This window comes from Anser anser (assembly GCF_964211835.1).
Source record: "Anser anser genome assembly, chromosome: 6".
Taxonomy (NCBI): domain Eukaryota; kingdom Metazoa; phylum Chordata; class Aves; order Anseriformes; family Anatidae; genus Anser; species Anser anser.
Window position 1 is genome coordinate 3290571 of NC_139726.1, and position 22060 is coordinate 3312630.

At 35.7% G+C, this 22060-nt stretch overlaps 1 protein-coding gene across 2 annotated transcripts in view; it reads left to right on the top strand.

Moving 5' to 3' along the window:
• Positions 1–22060, top strand: part of LOC310901250 (uncharacterized protein) — a 721588-nt gene that overhangs the window by 342090 nt on the left and 357438 nt on the right. The gene's annotated exons all lie outside the window — the stretch shown is intronic.

Here is a 22060-nt window from a genome sequence, read left to right on the forward strand (position 1 = left end):
TAAAATTGGCTAGCAAAAAGATTTGTTTCCATGTGGGTGTGTATTTCAACACTGCAGAAAAATGGTTATTTCATAAGCTTGAACATCGATCTTTGGATTTACACAAATTTTAAATTATATTCCTAAGAGTTTATAACGGGAGCCAAGAGTTATTTTCTGGTTATTAATCTTTTTCCCCTATCCAAAAACATCCCTGAACTTTGTTTAGCTGTACAGTCTCTTCAGACTGTTGATTGTACTGTACTGGGGCTGAGAATGTTTCAGTTTATGTAACCAGTCTCTCTGTTTAAATTTCAATGACAGATCTTTTCATTTTGTTTACAGCCAAATAACAATGCAAACATGTCATGATACAGCCGTAGACATGGTGTGCGGTCATTGAAAAGGGCATTCACCAAATTGATTCCTTGGTCTTATCCTCTTAAAACTTATTAAAAGCATTTCATTGTTATGTGCGGCTATTAGTGAGCAAAAATAAGCTTTCCTTATTTACATAAGGATGATAGCTAGTCACTATGTCTTCTCAGTTATTAGTTGTTTGGTTAATCAGAAAGCTGTGTTATTACAGCGTTTTCGTAGATTGCAGTTAAGCAGAAAAACCACACATGGCATAATGGTGAAATGTTTCACTGCAAACCCAAATACTTAAGTAAAATCATATCTTTAATCTGTTTACAGCATTGCAATATTTAAATAGTTTGCATGGATTTGATTATAAACTTTTACGTAGACATATTCATGTTGTAGTATTTTGTAATACAAACGTCAATGTGAGGCAGCTTTCTGGGCATAATTAATGCTAAATGACAATTTGAAAGTGAATTCATCTAGGCACTTCTGAGCTTTCCATCTGGTCCTTATCATGCAAAGATGTCTAGTCAGCAGCGTTTGAGTTGTTTTCAAAATTCTTCCCCAACCTCTTTATGCACAGAAGACTTGCTATTTATCCTTGATGAGGTTTCCTAGCCTTCCTAGCAACTTCTTTTTGACCTCCTAGGAAAGTATCGCAAACTTTATTATTATTTTTTTCCTAATATTTTAACACAAATTGTTGAGATTATCAGAATACGATCTTTTCTATTTAAATTGGAGCTTAAGCTCTATCTTTGGCTGCTGTTTTAAAGTCACATCCTAAAATTCTGTCCATAAATGTATTGGCCTCCATCCTGATATCAGTTGAGTAGCTTCCTTCCACTGCCCTGCCTATGGTGTAGACCACTGAGCAGCTGTGCAGGAATGATGTTTCTCTCATGCTTAACAACTTCTTCCTGGTTTCCAGTCTAAATCCACTGACAGCAGTTTTATTCCCATTTATGTCTGTGCTAAAATTACCTTCCTCTTTTAACATCTTTTCTTCATTTACCTATCTGCTATCCTAAACAGTCACGTTCCTCATCTGCTTTACCTAGGATTAATATGCCACGTTGAAATTGTGTTATATTTAATTCTATTTATATTAATCTAGTCCCCAAAGGCACATGATAGTTTTTAGGAAATATTACCGCCCTTCTCTGTATGGATGGCATCCGTTATCTGTTATCCCCTACAGAATTCACCATGCTCCTGCCTTCTACAGCAAAGTTGTAAATGAAAAGTAATAACTTGTTTTAAACTCTTATTTAAGGAACTTCCTCAATACCTTCCCTCCAAATCAAGAGCATAACATTGAGGTTTGTACTCCACACTGTTTCTCATTCTTTTTTGCTGCTTTCCATCTCATTTCTCTTCCTTCAACTTCAGTTTCTCCTTGATGAATGCTGTGTTTATGATAGATTTTCATGGTTTTAACAGGGATGACAATCACTGTCTTGCAAAAACATTTACAAGTTACTGCTCTTTCCTTTTTCAGAAACCCAAAGAGTGTAGGGTTAGCATATGTTTAAGATTCCCCAGATAAAACATTTTTTTTTTCCTCACTTAGAAATTTTGTCTGCGTGAAATTCAGTGACTTAAAAACATTTGTTCAGGATTTCTGGACATCTGACAGCCTGGGAAAAGCAGTAGGTCCAAATGGTCTGCTGGACATCTGGAAATCCTAGAAATGTCGTCCTCAGAGAACAAGTGCGCTGAGTCTTGTGTTTCCAGGAAGTGTCCAACCTGCTGCTCAAGTAGCGCCTGCATGGCTGGGGCATGCACGGTAAATCGAACTCTTCCTGGAAGTGTTAGGCTTACTGGCCACATACAACATAGTGCATGCACACGGGCTCTTTGTCAAGGAAAACAGCAGATGAAGTGTGTGGCAACAACTGGTTACTCCACTCTAAGTATATGTAAAAAAAAAAAAATCCCATTTGTGGTTTTGAGATGTTGATGGGAATGAGTAGCTGCAGATAGGGAGAGAGTATTTAAACTGCATCTGCTCAATAAACTAAAACATGTGTCTGTCATCTGCCTGATTTGGTTTTGTCTATGAAACTTTTGCCTGTTCTTCCTACACTTTTCATTTGGGCATTACCTACACTGGGTTGCAGCTTCAAAAGAATTCTTACAGTCCTAAGTGTTAGCCACTATATTCATGTCTGTGCATATAGAGCTTTGAAATGGAAATGGGCCCATAAGAAACTTTTTTAAACTTCTTTGAGTATAATATTTTGTGTGTCAATGGCAGCCTTCACAAAGGTGAGCATCTAGTCTAATGGTGAAATAGAGATCAAAAGCCAGAAAGGTAAAATTAAGTGTGAAACAGTCCTGTGGAGATAGCACAAAGAACAAAAATTCAATGAGGTGACAAAACCAAAACAAAAACACAATATCCAGCCAATATCATCAAATATATTCAGCTACTGGACACCAGATGATTATGACCATGCATCGCTGCTAAAAATCTTGTAAAGAAGCCAAGTGAACTTGTAGCAAATAAGGAAGAATATGGCAAGGGTTTTAAATAAAACACCCGGGAAACAAATCTCTTGGATTTCCAAGAAACTGTTTTTCTTTGGAAAGTATACAAAAACACCCCCCATATTCCTGAACAAACATATATGAAGTGCTAGTGACTAAGGGATTAATTCTTCCCCTGCATCTAAAATAGCATCAAATACCCCAGATCTCAACTTTTTAAACTACTCAGCACCTGAGGATGTTTAATAGAGGGTTATTGCTAAGAGGAGAATGTCTAGAACTACCTAGCAAAGGGATTCATATTCACGTGCCTGAATAAACTGCAGGCAATGTCTCCAGCGGAAACTTCTCAAAGCCATGGAAAGAAAACAGAAGCATTGAATCATGCCCTGTGGTATAAAGAATTTAGAAAACACACTAAGAAGTTCCATATCAATGCTTTTTCTTAACTGTGATTAATAAAAGGACTATTTCCCTTCAACATTTTCAAATTTCAGCTTTCTCTCCCTTCTGCCTTTTAGAAATAGAACTGCTCAAAGAACTTGTGGAGTTATAGCTTTTACTGTAAAATCCCTGGATTTCTTGCTTTTTATTTTCCAGCTTCTCAATGGGTTTAGAGAGAATTTTAAAGTTATAGCCTAAAAAGTAAATATTAAATGAAAGAGATTATAAAAGCAATTGTAGAAAAGTTTGGGAAATCATAACTTGCAACTCCTGTTAGAGCTGCAGCAGAACTATGGATGTGAGCATGTCATTCTGTTCTCCCACAGTGCTCTGCAGTGTGAAAAAACCCTAAATATTTGATTTCTTATCAGTGTTTTGCTGATTCATCAAATAGTGAAGGTGGAAGAAACAAATGCAGACCCCCAGACTTCATGAAAAAAACATTTTCTCCTTGAACAAAGTATTTAAGAAACTCCTTATTTGATTAATCTTTCTTAAATTCCAAATAAGATTTTTTGAATCTCATATGTCTGGAAGTGTAAGTCAGTTAAATAAGAGAAACACTTTGGGATTCATAGCTTCATCTGGTTCCTTAGAAAAACCTTCACAACTGGCCACTGGGATTGAGTTGCCCGGAGCAGGCTGATTAGGGGAATTCTCCTACTCAGGTTTGGATTTCTTCCTACTCCTAATCAACACTCACTGCTACAACTTACAAAAGTTAAGAGTTTTTAAATAAATTACTGCATGCGTTTCTGTGGGCCTGGCTTATGCATAGGTCAGAATGGATCATTCTAAGGTCGTTCTTATCTTGAAATGTTGGAATTTTTTAATGATCTGCTCCCCAAGTGCAATCTCAACCTTCACACTGAGCATACCTAAACAAACAAAGAAACCAAAGATTCCAAAACAATAACAAGAACTCTCAGTTGTGATTTTTTTCCCTGTCATTTCTTTCCAGTATTTACTTACTTTGTTTTTTACCTGTGGGTCCAATGAGATTAATTGCTTTATATCAGATTGTTTTCGGCAAATGGTGGATTCATGAAATTTGTGACAAAACCATATGTTTCCATGTTGCATACTTTTGTTCACTTGGTTCACAAAACTCTGCATTAATAGAACAGATTTTTTTTTGAAATGGTTCAAGAAAAAATATGCTTTCGTGGTTATATCAGGTGTATTTACTGTACTCTATGATTTTAATAAATGTAACTAATGACTGGGAGAAACTAAAGAACAAACATCTAATGAAAGCTATCTTTTAATCTCTCTGTTTTTTCATCTGTTGTAATAGATGGGAATTTTCACTTCTCTGTCCTCTCAATTGTATGCTGCAAACTCTCTTAGTGTCGCTAAAGATTATACAGAGGTTTCTACGGAGAAATTTCAACTATATTTTACATAAATTAATTTATTAAAAAATTAGATCACATTACTCAAATGACTGCTGTAGGACAGCAGTCACGCAAACTCACGCAAAACTGCTCTTATGCCAAGGTATAAGTAAATGGGGAATGAAAAGGTGAAAGAGTCAAGTTTGCTCAAAAAAAGCAAACATTGGGTTAAATATACGTATTATAAAAATAGAAAACTGTGTTTCCTCCCTCACTTCCAGTGGTTGCATTTGGTGCTGGAAGATTGCTATACAAGCTTTCCAGATTTGGCTGTGTGCTGTGTTGTAGGTATGTGTCTTCTAGATAAAAATGTGCGTCCCTTCCAAAGGTGGGTTTGGAAGTTATCCCTGGTTCCTCTTCAGAAAGAGGAAATCTAACGAAAAATTCAATTGGTTCCCAGAGAAGGAAAATATTTCCGTTTGTGCAGGTGGAGTTTACATTAAAGGTGAATTTTCATTGTGTTTAATACTCTCTGGTGTCCCAACAGCCGTAGAAAGGGTAATCTCGAGGTAACTTATATCTTCGCTCTCCACTTGCTGAAGTAATATGGCTGTGGTGTGTATTGAAATATGTACATTAATACTGTGCTATGATCACATGAAAACGCTGAGCAAGACTCTTGGGTGGGGTGGATGAATATGCCCAGTGCTTTAACCCCCTTGCTCAGTTGCCACCATCTCGTTGCATTACCTCTATCAAGACCTCAAGTGCGTGACTGTAGCTCTTTGGGTTGACCAAGTGATGCAGCTGCCCTGCACTTGAGATGAAGCACATCTGCTGCACGATGCTTTCAGTCTCCTCTGACCTGGGGCATGGGAACCTCGGTGCATTTACCAACCCAGGTCTCATTAGTGTGATACAATTAGATTATTGAAGAATGAAGTTGACAAAAAGCACATATTACTTATAATTTGTGCTAGCAATAAAAATTGCTTTAGACTGAAATTTCATAAGCTCATCCTCACGTCATTTGTCGTTCGATAGATCTGATGAGGAAAAATGGCATATTTTAAAGAAATCATTTTAAATAGCCGCATGAGCAATATTATTCTTTTTTTCTTTATATTGCTTCAAGATTTCTATCTTTCAAATTTCCCTGATTTTTTCCCTTGCATTTTATTGGTGTACCATTTTAACAGTATAAACTGTGTAAACTGACTGCTTTTTCTTGCATATAGATGATTTTCTTTCATTAGAAGAGGTTCATGAGCGTGTTTTATTAGAATTGAAATCTGCAAAGTTTGTGATATTAAATTATGCTTAAACTAAAACTTTTTGTCATAAAACACTAATGTTTCTCTCAACTACTTTTCTCAATAGAACATCTAGGAAATAAAAGCATGTCTTGATTTTATTTTTAAACATATTTAAATGAACTAATGATATTGCACTTCGACGCAATATATTACATATCCCAAATGACATAAATCTGCCCGGTAATATTTTTGAGTATTGTTTTTTCCAGGCCAGACTTTTTCTTTAAGTCCCAATAGAATTACATTACTTTGACCATATACTTTGCTATACTGCATAAGGTGTTAAAAGTATCTTGTTTCCCCCAAAGACATAGTGAATTATATTTTAGCTATAAGATTGCATTGAATGTCCACATATCCAAGAGACGTGATCTGCAGTTTGAAACAGTAACTAATGATTATGTTAAAAAGATTTTCTTATTGTTACAGTAATTTAAAGTAGTGGTATGATAAGGGATTACTAATGTATGTAAATATTGTGAATCCTTTCATGAGGAATTTTTTTCCTCCTTTACCCGTGTTAAGCATATGTAAAAAAGATTCTTATGTGACGAAGAGTACAAACCCCAGATATATGTACTCCACAAGACTAATAAATTGATCAAAGTTCTGCTGAGATTTTTGAAAGAAAAATGGGGATTTTAGATTTTTAGATAGACTGAGGTATCCCAGCAATTGCAGACTTATTCTTATTTCCTCTCACATCAATAACATTTCTAATGTCTGTTTTGTGTTACAATCTGAGGCTGGGTAAACAGTATACGTTCTGTTTTAGGGTGGATAGGTAGAGATGGTTCAAGCTAATTGTACTGAGAAGATTGTTAACTAGAACCTAGGTGGGAACTTCCAGTATAACGAAAGTTTTATTCTAGAATGTATTTAATTTGACTTTTTTTTTCTTTAATTTATACTAGCATAAATCATTGCAACACACAAGAAATGGGTAGTCCTTTTTTTTCCTCTTTGTTTTTGAAATTTCCCCTATCTGTGCATATCACAGTAGAATATTTTTCCATTGTAATAAAATTTCATAATATAGGTAAAGGGAATGCCAACTTCAAGCTTGCTGTGAGTACCCTGTGCTTCTTTCCTGTGTCAAATGTTATCATTGTTCTGTTTTCAACCAAATGTTTATAGTGTTCTGCCCATCTTCGTCATTAGTACCACAGAAAAAAATTTCAAGTGCACCAAAAAATTAACAACACATTTATAAATCTAAATGGTGTGATTCCTCCAAGTCTTAAACTGAACTGTACTGTGAAGCTGCTCTGTCTGCTACTGCTGAATATTCCCACCAAAGAATTTTGCCAGTTCCCTTTGGCAAAATAACACTTCTGGAGTTATAAAATATATTGGGTCTATTTTTTCTTCCCTCCAATAGGCAAAGTTTAACAAGACCAAAGCCTGCTGGACAAATAAAAAGAACTAAAGAATTGAAAGAACTTTCAGAAAAAGCAGTTTCAGGCTTCTTTAATTATCCACGGATGCCAAAAGGCACAACAAGGAGGAGATTCATATCAACTATGTGACAGATTTTTTTATTCTATAGTGATCCTGTCAGTAAAAGAAATTTAATATAGACTCTCTTATCACTCTCTACCATCTCATTTAAGTGTGCAGGTGACTGAGTAATGCACCCCAGGAAAATTCATCTTCTCAGAATCTGTAATTTTCTGACACAGAAAAACATATTGTGCTGGGAAAAGGGATGAGGAGAAGCAGTACTTGAGCAGTGAAGTATTTTTCAGGCGTATATTATTTCTAAATACTGCAGGAAAATTACAGGAGTAGCAGTGTTATGCTGTTACATGTTTGGTGACTACTGGGAGGTTTGTAAGCTTATTTATAGTTATCTTGTTGGATGAGACATAAAAGGCAGGATATTTTCCAGCATCATCCATTTATTTAAAGGCTCTACAGAGAAGATTCTTCCCTTGAACCACCTAGTTCATAATCAGCACTGGGGGAATTTGCACTTATCTAGAAACCTTCGTGGTGGCACCACTTTGCTGTCACTGGGGAGAGTCTCCAGCTTCATATCTGCATGTCTGGATTCTTCTGCTCAGTGGGTTGCTCCCTTCCCTCCATGCTGGTCCCTCTATAAGCCCCCGCTTCTGTGACTATTCCCACAAATCACAGCCACTTCCTTAATGCTTGAACCTCAACTACCTGTTGTGTAGACAGTCTGGAGAAACTGACCCTTCAACCAACATGTGAAAACCCAACTTCTTGGGTGCGGTTCTAGCATACTATAACTCCATTCTTCTTTGTATAATTTGGTCCTCAGTGCTTGGCAAGTGCATTAAGTGCATGGTTATTTTCTGGTAAAAAGTGCAATTACCAAAGGAGTAAATTGCAATAATCTTATTCGCAGGATGCAAGTGTAGCAGTGCAAAGACAGATGTAGACAGTGTTGGTGAATATCTGGTGCTGTATCTAATGCATCGCTTTTCAGATAATTTCCATGCAAAAGCATTTGTATGGTGAGCAAGAATTGTGGGTGCAATAGTTATACGACTTTCAGAGGGGACCAGTTTGTAAAAGTAGGAGAGAAAGTATTCCGTATTCAATAAATAACAATATCATCCAGAATGATTTATTGCCCATCTTGCTATGCACAAGTACATATATCATATACATTTTTTCAATATATAATTCATATATTTCATTATACATATATATATTTCATTATACATATATATAATTGTGTAGTGAATATTTATTAAGAAAATTATTTGGCAGCACAAATCTTTACACTCTTAATTCTGAGAGAGGCAAAAACACTGTTCTCATTCCTCTTTAACTGGGATAGGAAAGATTTAAGTTATTCAGGCAAAATTTCAGAGAAAATCCATGGTGAATTGAACACTACATAACAGTCCAATCTTTAAGAGCGACAGTTTTTTCAATCAATGCATAAATTGCATCACCTCAGAATTTGTGTGGTCATTTTCAGTTGCTGTATGTTCGGTTATTTTGACAAAATGTCAAGGCTTTGCCTGAAAGAACCTTGTAATCAAAAAGATTAACAAACTGATGCTGAAATAACCGAAACTATCTCTTGGAGCAAACTTCAGAGGAACAATACCTATGTGTGCTCATCCCACATTTGAGGACTTCAGGAAGATTTGCTATTTTGCTTTGAGTTCCCTTTAGAACCTCAGCTTTTCTCATGGGCATTACTGATTCATGATCTCCAAACCAGGTGGAATGGGGGAAATCCTTTTCTCACTACACTTGCAACCCAATGTCCATGTTAAAGGTTATTGGAGAGCAGAGATTTTAAGTTGAGGGATTCTTTCCTTCATGGTGCTGAGCATCTTTTCTGAATGAGTTTCTATTCATGGGGAGCACAGGGCCCTGTGCCCCTGAGCATCCTGATGCCTGGAGGCTGTTCCCGTGGCTGGATGTAGTATCCTAAAAACAGTGATTGTATGGGAAATGCACTGTTCCTTCAAACTTAACTCTCCAGTCCTGTTTAATAAATGATATGTTCATGATCTTTTAACATCAGTAACAATTTGTTAGTCATATTACTCTGTAGAAGAGAGAGACTGGGAAGCTATCTGAACCATTTTAAAACTTAAATTAGCCACCATAAAGTGCAGAATAAAATTATAAAGACTTTCTTGTAATACAAAATTCATAGAGACAAAACTCTAATTTCCTGATGGATATATGATATTAATGTAACGGATACCTCAGTGTAGTTAAATTGCATTAAATGGTTATTAATGCTTGAATAAACTTCAAGGAAGTGGGTACTGGTTGAAATGGGATAATATTTTGTTCTGCTAAATTATACGTTAATTGGTATTTCCTCTCTTGTAAAAGGACCTAAAGGGCTTAATAAAATATGTGGTAGAAACATTATTTTTTCTTCTTGAGATGTTAAGTCTAGAGTTTAATGGGAAACATTTCAAATCATTCCCAGAAAATTCATCGGCATTCATGATGGCATGGTTTAGAGGACTTCCCAAAGTAAATAACGATGGCTCTTAGATATGCAGTAGTACACAGGGCAATATGCAAGGTAGGGAAGAAAAAGCTACAAGTGAATTGATAGCTGTTTTATTTTTGTGTTTGAAATCACACTTAACTTTACTTAGATGTAGGTAACAATTTCCAATATAGCATAGTGGTAACCAGGTCTATGGGTACTATTTGGGGTGGCCTTTGTTGGTGGACTAGGAGAGGACGGAAAGTAACAGGGTCTCAACACTCATCTGATAATTCAGAGGTATTAGCAAATCAGGAGAAGGCTGCTCAAAACCCACTCATTTAATACATTTAATTCAGTAGTCTAAACTTTCTTGAGGTGATTTTTTTTATTCCTTCTTTATAGAACTGCTTCTTCCTTGTTGACTCATGCTGACCAGAACTGCAAAGTAAGGAGTAAGGACTAAGTGCTTTATTCTTACCTGCAAACATCAAATGTGGATACTGTGCCTCAGTTTCTACATTTGAAGAATACAAATTATATTCTCTCCCCTCCTCCCCCAACATCCTTATAATTAAGGATTAATTGGTAGTGTGAATAACTTTCCCCTCACTTAAACATTCAATAATGTCTTGCTTAACAATAATTGAAATTGAGATGTTGAGATGTTTCCACCTTTTCTTTTTAAGGAACTTTAGTTGATTAATGAGTGGATGCCTACAGATAATTAACTACATCATGGAAAGGAAGTAAAACTTCCTTCAGAACACAGATAATGGTGAAGAAGCTTCACCCTCTCGCTGTGCAAAAGCCATTAATATATTTTGTTTGCACTGTTGGAATTTCCAAGCTGGATATGGTGCCAGATTATGTTTTCTCAGCTCCCACGTCCATGTTCAAATGAGACCACACCTTACAGGTTTGTCACAAAATTCATGTTTTTCAGAAGATACCGTCTGGGAAACACAAAGTCATGGACCCCAGATATCCACAATGACTGAGATTTTCTCCTCACATAACTTAAAGCAAATTACGGGGAAAAAGTAAGGTTAGCCAAAGTTTTGAGCTCTGTGATTTGTCTTAGAAGAAAAACATAATACTGAAATCAGATAATTTTGATGCAGTATAAATTCTTTCATATTTACAAAGAATGGGCATGTTCCCATTTCCTGATTGCCGAAGGAATCGTATGGGAGAGCAGCATCTTTGTTCCCAGCCCAGTGCTTCCAGCCAGCCGAGTGATCTCTCTTTCAGAGATTTAATTCAAGGCCAGACTACGGGACTTTTGCTTGGTTTGCATGGTCTTTTCTTCCTTTCCCTGGTCTGTTCGTTTATTTGCCTCTAAGACACACAAATCTTCAGAAAACCCTTTTTCTGTCTGTGCTTTGGGTGTATCCTGGCCCTAGGCACTGACCTGGGTAGTGTGTGAGGCGGAGGCTGCCACGGCTTCAGCTACCTGAATACATAAAAGTCTTCGTAAAACTATCTGATCCGAAGGCCGGTTTTTGAAAAAGCTACTCTCAAGGAGGCTTATCGATTTTGAAAAAGAATGCATGCAATAGTAGAAACAATGGGGCTAAAGCATAACTGATTGTAAACAAAGGCTATTTTATAAAAGTCAGGTGCTGCAGAACACATTGCAGACTTGACATGCTGGCTCGTCAGAGGGAATTTAATGGGATGTTAAGCGTGTTATGGCTTAATATATCCTCTCGGTAGTGTAGGATGTGTTTTATCAGGAAGAATAAATCCATTGGCTGAAGAAACTTCTCTGAATAAGGCAACATTTTTGTGAGTTTTATTTTAAATGCTATGGGTCATCAGTTAAAGTCAGAGGAAAGCCCCGAGCTCCCAATTGCTCTGTGACAGGGAATCCCACAGTTGCTGCAGTTTATCTGCCACACAGCAGGGCATTCGGAAACTTTCAGTGTGATTTCAGTGAAATGCAGATGTTGAGAGTTTGGTCCCAAAGGAAACAATACCTTTGTTACCGTTTGGGGTCCTTGTCTTGGCACCCTCTGGAGAGGTGTGCTTGGTAAGTGACTGCCCTCAACAGCTACCAGTCCCACAGCAAAGATGAATAATTCTTTCTGCAATAAGGATTCACACGGAAAAGTCTGTGAGCTGGCTTATCTGGGAGGTCAGCCTAAATAATCCAAAGGCTCCCAAAGGGTATTAAATTCTAGGAATTGTTAATACAAAACCACTGTGTGCATCTCAATGTATTTCAGTATTGTGCAAGGTTATACCCACGCTCGTGCAGAGTATTGCTGAGCATTTTTAGAAGCAAAGTGCTGCTCCGGGGTATTATCACCGCTTGCTCCAGAGCAGAGGGAGCTCAGAATTGCGGATCCCTCCACCAGGGATGATTGATTTGTGGGATGATCTCTCTGAGTTCACTGCCTTTTCCTTCACAGCTCCGATACCCTGCACAAGAATGGAAACGCTTTGTGGGCTTCGTCTTAATAAGGACTCCCCCACCCCAAAACAAGATCTTTATCCAAAGATTTTAATTAATTGCAAAAGTTAAAAATAAATCGTGCAGGAGTACCATTGATAATCCTCCTAGGCCGGCTTTCATTCATGTTAATGTGTAATACAGCCACAGTAAGATTTAATTTTAACCATAATTATAAAAGTTTGAAATTAAATCTTACTAGGGATGTGTTCTCCATTAATATGGACAAAAACTGATCTGGGAGGATTATTATGGGGGACACAAGAAAGATTTAATTTTTAACTTTTATAATTAATTCAAAAATGTGATAAAGGATTTTGTTTCAGGGGAGGGGGAGTGCTCTCCAGACCACTAAGACATCCCAGCAGTCTTTCAGAGCCATCTTAATTACAGCCACAAAGAATTATTTGTTAGAGAATAGTGGTCAGGAGCTCAAACTGGTTCTTTTATCCAGAAATAAATGTGCAGGCACTTTGAAACTTTCTCAGAGAGAAGCACTGCAGTTCATGGGGAGGCAAGGAGCTCAGGGGGATGTCTATGTGTGTGTGTATGTACAGACACATGAACACACAGATGTAGAAACATATATTTATATATTTATATATATATGTAAATATACGTTCATTTTACATGTATGTATATGTCCATATGTTTGTATATACTTATATAAAACATGTAACAAATTTGCTTTTTTTCATCTAGATATTTCTAATGGTATACACACACATCTACAAAGATGTGCACAAATATAGACAGCTCTTATTCCCATAAAAAAGATAAGATACTGCAATAAGACAAAAGGAAGATTAATAGAAACCATTTATTTCAATGTTTGCAATTGTATTTGGCTGCACTGGATTTCATTGCATTTGTCATGCTACACAGTAGGCAAAGAGCTGAAATCAAGCAAAATTACTGACAAATTTCTATCAAGGATCAATTAAAGCTGTATGAAAAAGATTAAGGGGAAAGGAGTATTCATTTAACAGGTATGCATTTAGGAATCAGCTTCAGCTTTAATTGCAATTTTTCTTTTAAATCCTGTGCATTAATGATTTTATGTCCATTGTATATCAATACCTCCCACATCAAATGTACGTGATTTTCAAATTTTTTTTTTAATTATTTTTATTTTTGGGGGGTACGGCTTGTGGTCACCACTTTCTTTTCTTATTTACTGCTTTGCTTTTTTCCTTGTATCCAGTCTTGACATTTTAAAATTCAGTCTGCAAATTCAAGAAGATTCTTTCCTTCTTCTCATAACCTGAAATACAATGGAGTGTCTTGGTGAGGAAGCACAGAGTTCGGACCCAGGATTAAATCCTTATCCTAGCAGTTCCTCATCAGGTGTGGCTCAGTTGTAATTTTTTTAGAAGGCTGGTAACTCTTTGTATTTTATTAGAAATGTGTGCATTTATAAGTGTCTAAATAATGAGAACTTTTTTTTTCCTTCTAATATGACTTTAGTTCTGAGTGGACTTTTTTCATTTTCTTGTAAATTTTACCAATTTTATTTTATAACAACATAGAAGAATAACTAAAATTCTTCAACTTTCCTTTTTAATAATTACTTCAAAAAAGTATGAAAGCATGAAAAGCAGTATTCCTGAAGAGTAAAAGTACATGGACATTAATGAACACTTTTGTGAAAGGCTGCATCCTTGCAAATATTTGTCAAGCAAATCACAGGCTATTTCCCCTCATCTTCATGTTTTCAAAAAATGTCTTAATAATGCCTCCATAATTATAGGAGTAGAATTTGAACAACTTTGTCTTCTATTTTTTAATTCAATGAAATATTTAAAGTAGTTTATATTTTTTATGTTGTAATTTTTTTAATGAGTATCTGCTTTCACTTTTTATTCTCCTCCTATCTACAAGTAATCATGTTTGGGCCACATGATAAAACAAATTACTATTAAATTCTGTAATTATAAGCAGCATGTTATTCCTACATTAACACCCATAAACCCTTTCTCCAGCTCTACACACCTTACATAATGTAAGGTCACACCTTACGTAACACCTACACTTCTGTAAGGTCACAAAGTGGCTCCAAGCAAATAAACAGTGATGAGTAGAAGAACATTCTTAGATAGAAATGATCTTTGAACCACCTTTATAGTCCTTTGAATGTCAGTGTGTCCATGGGATGTGCTGGGATAACAGGTCACGCTACTTGAAACTTCCACCTAGCTGCCTACAAACCTGTAAATGGTATTTTGAAAGAAAGTGGGAGGATTTTTGAGCATGCTATTTTTTGTGCATGTCTCTTGAAAACATGCAGATAGATTCAACAACATAGATAAATAAATAAAAGAGAAAAAAAGGGCTAAATTAGGTACTTAAAAATTGAATATTTCACAGATTTTAGAATTAGAGATACTTTCATTTTAACCTTATTTATGACAAAAAAAAAAAAATGCTATCCTTTACAGCATCTTTGAAATAATAATACCAAGCTATCATGAAAAATGCCTTTTTTCTTTTTCTTTTTGTCCTTTTTTCCTTCAGAGGAAGCATTGGGGGTTTTAGTCAACAAGATGCAAAAATCTTCAACTTTTTTGTTTATATTCTGTTGTTAATACTGTTGTACCAGTCACTTTTTAATGTTCTGTTGTAGGCTATTTAAATGTTCAAATACAGCTTGGCATAGATAAGGAAAGCTATAGACAGTGCCTAATGTCTTCAGTGGTCTTTGAGTCTTGCCTATAGTAAGTGGTTATATCAAGAACAGAATAGCATTAATACAGGAAAATAGGGTAAAGTAAAAGTGTACACTCAAGGTAAGCCTTTCCTGTTGTAGTCATATTGATAGAAACATTGACGTTTTATCAGAGAAAAAATGTTTCCTGGTTAGTTGCCTGAAAAGCAAATTATATCCACAGTGACCAAGTTACAGGAATATTGGAAAATATTGCCCGTGCTTTCAACCAAAATAGTTTCCTACCCAAAAAGAAGCTCTGAATAGCCAGGGTTAGTGTTGTTCATGGGCTCAATAGCTGAATTTACTGAGGCATGAATGAGAAAAAACTCGAGCTGTACATTCCAGGGGTCTTGGCTAGGGGCCTGCTTTGTGGATTGATTTTTGAAACCTGCTTTTGCTAAGTATAGAGCTGAAATTTCCTAATGATTTCTTTGTGTTTGGGAAAAAGAGGTTTACCCACATCAACTTAACCCCTCTGAATACTTTTTCTTGCCACATTTATCATAAGCCACGGGAAGACAAGCCTCAGTGGCTGAACCTCACGGGACACAGCACTTATAGCCCAGTTGCACATACCTTATGTGCTGTCTGTGTCATTATTACGGGTTTTGGTGGAAGTTGCACATACCTTATGTGCTGTCTGTGTCATTATTATGGGTTTTGGTGGACAGACATTTCTGATTAAAAATTTGCTTCTTGTAGCAAATTCATCTTAATAAAGGTAATGTGTTTATTTAGTTTTGCATCCAATTGGCTCCAATTTTAGGTGAATGGAAGAAACATATAAAATACATTTTTTCTCTAAAAGAAAGCAAAATAATAATAAAAAAACACCCTTCTCTATAAAAAAACCCTACTTTAAAAAAACACACCCCTTCTCTATCCCTTCTGGCTACAAAAAATTCAATACACTTCTAGTACCCTGAATTTGCCATTTCTATATAGAACACGTTGCAAAATAATAATACTTTGCCCTGCTATAATGCTTTCCATCTGAGGACATCAAATTGTCTTATGAATAGTAATGAATGAAGGCAGACATCAACTCTGCAAACCTGGGAATGCATTGATGGGAAAAGTGAGAGAGCATACTGTAATTAAGTGACTTAGATAAATTTGAAGATTGTGCTATTAACTAATTAAGGAACAGATCTCAGAAATCCAAATTTGATCACTTACACATTTGTTGGTCTCCTTACAGTAGAACAAATCTGTATAGTGCACAACTCTGTCTCCTCATCTTGTCATTCTTGGTTTTCTGAGAACCTTCCAATTAAGAACAAAAGCATTGTGAATCATAAAAACACCCTGAACAATTAATTTTGAAATGTGTGTTATATTGCAGATATGTTAGATAATGATTGAATATTTAACTTAAAATGCATCACACTATGGTGTATAAATTTGGCTGCCTAGCAAAAGGAAAACAGTGGTAATTTCAGAAAGCCCCCAACCTCATCAGAAAGTGCCAAAGTGTTTTTAAATCTTCAGCCTGACTATAAAAAAAATTAATAATTTAGTAAATGATATTTTATTACAGGGTCTCCCCTTCTGTCTCTTTGGCTTTAAGCCAAAATATACTATGAAGTAACAGTTGGAAATGACCTCCTCTCCTTCAAATTTGTTGTTTCTTTGGTTTGGCTTAAAATTAATCTTTTTTTTTTTTTTAATAAATATTGTAGACATTTCTTGGTAAGCCCCAATTTTCACTCGTAACATGGCTCTTTGCCAGTGTCTAATATGACATCAGAGTGATGTTACTGTGATTATGCAGTACACATCGTAACTATAATACATTGCTATGATGATATATTAATCATTGACATGGAACCTGGATATATAATTGGCAATGACAAAAGAAAGCATGATTTAATATCTTCCATGCCACCCTCCCCACTAAAGTTGCTCAGGGTCATGCCTTCTCAGTGCATTCTCATTACTTCCAATAGAATATCCTGATGTTCAGCAAGTATTTATAGGAACATACAAGAGTCGCTCTATTGGGTATATTTTGTACATAATACAACAGTCAAGAGATTTCTAATATGACATCTTTCTTGCAAAGGAAAAGCTTTAAAATACTTCTTTTTTTTTCCTTTTTATCTAGAAGATAGGACAATGCTTAGACAAACATTAGGTCATTTTCATGATAATATTAGGCGCTAGATAGGTTTAAAATATATCATATTCTGCAAAAGCCCTTTACTAATGAGTTCTGTTGTTTTTAACTTGTTTGTATTTGATTTGCTCTAAATATTACATATTGTATTTGTAAAGTCACAGAGGACCCTTTGGGTATAAACTGTTCTTCACATTTTTACATATCCAGCTGAATATTCCCTTTCCCATAGTGTCTCCTTGGCTTTTATTTTGTGTAGTATTCATCAGAAATGTACTGTGTAAAACAAAGCCAGAAGATATCATACCCTTGAGGAAAGTTGAGTATTGATGTTCCCACGAAATTCTTCCCCTCTCCCCAGTCGTGCTGAAGTGGAGATATCTTCCCAGCTGTTACTCTCTCTTTCTATTTTCTTCAGCACCAAGTTCACCATTTATTTCTGCCTTTCAAACTGGCTTGTCTGTACCAATCTTCTTTCCTTTTCAACAAGAAACAAGTAGGGCACCTCAACTATTCCATAATACATTTTGCGTACTGGAATCTCATGTCCATCTTGCACTTTTTGTCAAAAGGAATATTTTTTCCCCCTCTTTTTCCTTCTATTTAATAATAAGACCTATATTTCTGCAATTCCTTATTGGATTAAAAATGCTTTTTAACTTAGCCATGTCATGAGTTTGTCCCACAAGATCTTCCTTTTTCTACATATATAGTTTTAATACTCAGCTTTGTGCCTGAAATAAGCCTAATTTTCTAAGAGACTAAATTAAGCACAATGGCTTCATTTTTTTTTATTTTTTTATTTTTTTGTATTAACGATATAAAAACAGAACAGTGATTCCCACCACCACCATTTTCTTTCCCGTCTAAGAAAACAGCCCTGTCTGCATGGTTTACTATATAAGCTCAGGGTTAGCATGCAAGCAGTTTGTTGTGGGCCACATTCAAAGGCTTTTTTATTTCTTTCTCCCCCTCCCACCAGTGCTAGGGAATTTTTTATTAAAACACCCTGTGAAATCCAGTGATGTATCTGGTAGCAATCTAAATTGTGATTAGCCAATGGAATTCTGCATTTCCATTAATGCTGAAGCCCAGTGTCCCTGAGATTTATATCCCTGAATCTCTCAATTGATTTATAACCTGGTAATCCTTTTATCCCCATTTATATGCAGCATAACTTGACGTAAGTGCTAGAATGTCTCCATTAATCGAATTCAAGAGTGTTGGGCTGAGAAACTGGACTAAAAACTTTCAGGCCCTATTGTAAATATACTTTGTGTCAAAGGAAACCAGGAGGTAGTATGTCCTTGAGTTGCTCCATGTTTATGTTTACACTCAAGTGAAATGAAGAAAAAAATATTTAGAGTATCTCTTACAATGAAAACATTCTAAAATATCTCATTTTGTACACTGGTTCACAGCTTCATCTCCCAGTGGACTGCAGTACAGCAAGGCTGTAGGCAAGCTCTGCATGGGCTATTTGGTTCCTCCATGCCTTGATGCAGAAAACCCAGCTTCGGTCCCATAGTGTTTTTGTAGGGCTCTTCAAATGCCATTGAAGTCAACAGGACCTAAGTATCTTACTTAAACTGTCTTACCTAAGTAAGACAGTTTCCAAAACTGTCTTTGGAAAACTATTCCATCTCCACACAATCTAGGTTTTAGAAAGCTTCTGTTGCTATGAAGTAAAAAGGTGTTTTTCTTTCCCTGTGCTAAATCCTGCAATATTAACCTTTCCTGAGTGTTATGACACATAAGTGTGGAGTCCCAGCATGGCTAGCAGTAGATATGCAGTGGAAAATTTATTAGGTACTGCAGCTTTGTATTATTACTACTCTTTCTGTGTGGACTTAAAAATTAGATGAAAACATTAGTTGTAAGAAAGTCTGTGCAGTTTCTCTGAAACAATGGATCATCAGCAGCAGCCCCTTTGATAACCTTTAGCGACCATGTCTTCGGAGGATGGAGGGAGTCCCATGTTACACTTAAATCAAATATGTGGCACAGCAAACAGAGGAGCTATTAAAATATATTTATTATTCATTATTAGTAAATTGCCTGCATGTGGAGTACTATAGAGTAGCAAACTTACAATTTTGTTGACTCGTTATGAGTCTACAGTGTGATGTCCTGCAACCCTCAAATTTGTATTTATAGCATTAATTTTAAGGCTTCGTTTACGCAGTTACATCTGTGTATTACATGAAAAGGATGCAGAATAAAGGTAAATCTTGCAGAATGCTGGAAATGTTCTAGTTGAGCAAACTACTGTCTATCTTGAGACTTAATATGCTATTGGGATAGAACCTGATTTAACCCAGAAATTTACAGGTGAGACTGTGCAAGATAATGTGTGCCACTACTGAAGATGTGTTAATAAATTATAATTCTGTATGCTGTATGCATTCCAATTGCCTTTTTAGTAAATACTTAACACATTAAAGTCTGCCAGAAAATCAGATGAAATGAAACCAATTTAATTCCTTAATTTGTATTATGTTATGCAATACTACATCATGTTGCACCCATAGAAACAAGAAATTGATATTTCCTGAATCAAATGTTCTGTTTCTCAGCAATTTGTTAATATGCTGGTATCTTTAGGGAGATGATGATAAGATAACTTTCCATCTCTTGAATGTAATGTCATCGGATGCTGTGGGAGGAGAAAAGGAGTAAATAACAAAAAAGGAGGGCTGTCATTCCTGCCTGCTTGCATTGTGATGATGAGGCTATATGGCTACAATAGTTATAACAGCTTAATGCATAGAAATCTCATTTTCGAGATTGTTACATTTGATGACAAAATTCAACTTTTTTTTTTTGTCCCAAACCTGCTTAAAATGAACCACGGGCACCTTAGATGATAAAGTTATTTAAAATTAAACATGTACGTGAACATGTACAGTATCAGGGAATTTAGTTGGCAAATACATAAATAAAACCAACTGACCACAACTAATCACCCATGAGGGAGAAATGCTCTTCTGCTCACTGCATGCGTGCGCTGAGCAGAAAAGCCAATAGAAATCTCACTAGTGTAACCGTCATCAGCAACAACAACATCAAAAAGCTAATTAGTCTGAAAAACAGCCACACGGAGGTCTTTATTAACAGTTTCAAAAGCACAATTTCATGAATTTAACAGTGGAACTAGTAGAAGAATGTACTATTTATGAACAGAAAAAAAAACACTTTTTATTATTATTATTGTTATTATTTCAATGTAACTTAATTTATTCTTGAGAATTCATTACAAATAAAATAAAAGAACAATTCCAGACTATGTGATCTTCTGTGAAGTGGAGGGTACTGGGGACTACTGTTAGTCTGAGGAATCAAGGTGAGAAAGGAAAGTGGACTTGAGTGCTGGTACCTGGAGTATGACCAGCGACCTTTCTGTGTGTGTGAGGTCAAGCCCTGGGAGGGGACTGACAAAAAGCATGTGTTGAACATCCCATATAACTTTACTATAAGTCAATAGGCTTGTTTGTAAGTTGTCATAAGCTTTTTTTGATGAGGTCCTGTCCAAAAATATAGGAAAAAAAAAAGGGAAAAAAAAGGAAAAAAAGAAAAGAAAATGAAATAAATTAAAATATCACCTTAATTTTCTGAGTACACTTTTAGTATGCTTCGTTGATCTAAAACCATCTGAGTGACTAAGACTATTCTTAATTTGTTTTTCTGGTTACTAAAAGAAGGCAAAGTCAAAAGAAGAACCATCTTCTGTATTTTGGCTGTGTGCTGTATAAAATAATTGACTGTCTGATGAAAAACTGTCTTGTCATATTTTGTAATAAAATAATATTTTTGTGCATAACTTGACCTGTCCTAGTGAGTTATGCTGCTCATTGTTTCATAGTAACAATTTCCAATGGGATTTTAATAATACTCTTGCTCTTACCATCTTGTACGATGTAAGCTGTTATATTCAATTTGTAAGAAAAATATTCAGGTATAAAACCAGATAATCTGTATCCCTTTAGAATCAAAAGTCACTTTGCCAAAATATTTTAACACATGAAATTGCTTCTTAAGAGATGTTTGCTATGATAAAACGACAGAAAACTACATTTCCATTATAATTATAACTGACTAGTGGTGCTAAGTTTTTATAATTTAAAGGTATTCTCAAATCTGACAGCTCTTCCATGTTGAATTATGCATTTCTGGCTCTTAAATAGTTCTGCTGGCATGAGACAGCTGAGATGAAGTTGTCTTTCTAAAATAATTGCTCCATGGAGCATCCATTATACCTTCAGAAAAAATGTATTACTTGACTTCTACAAATTATAGACTAGCCTATAATGGGTATTTTTGACAGCTATTAGCTTTTTAAAAAAAATCTGAACAGTAAAATGAGTATTGATATCACTCTGCTGTGTCTTGCATGTTAATACCAACCTTTCTGTACTCCTCTTCTAAAGCATGATGTAATCATTAATTACGATAATATTGATGCAATTGCACTCATCCTAAACTCCCCCCACTGTAATAGCAACGTGTGATTCTTTTCCTACAGTAATGTTTGCTTCATATTTCCCATTCTTAGGGGAAAAAAATAAAAATAAAACTTTTGATTTAAGCATAAAACCTTATGCTATATTTTGACTTCACCACTGCTCAGGATGAACATATCTTTGGTTTAAGAGGAGAGTTAGAGTGTGTAGGAGGCTGTGGTACTCTGATATTTCAAGTGTAATATTGTGGTGTAGCTCTTAGTATGATGGGGCTAATCTCAGGGGCCTTCACAAACACTGCAAGAAGAGTCACACCAAAATGTTCTGGCATCTGAACCTCTTTTTGTGGGGTTACTGCAGTGGCAGAGCCCATGTGTATTTACTTCTTTTTGATGTCTTTGCACACTCAGATACAGTTTTAGTGATTTCAGTATTCAT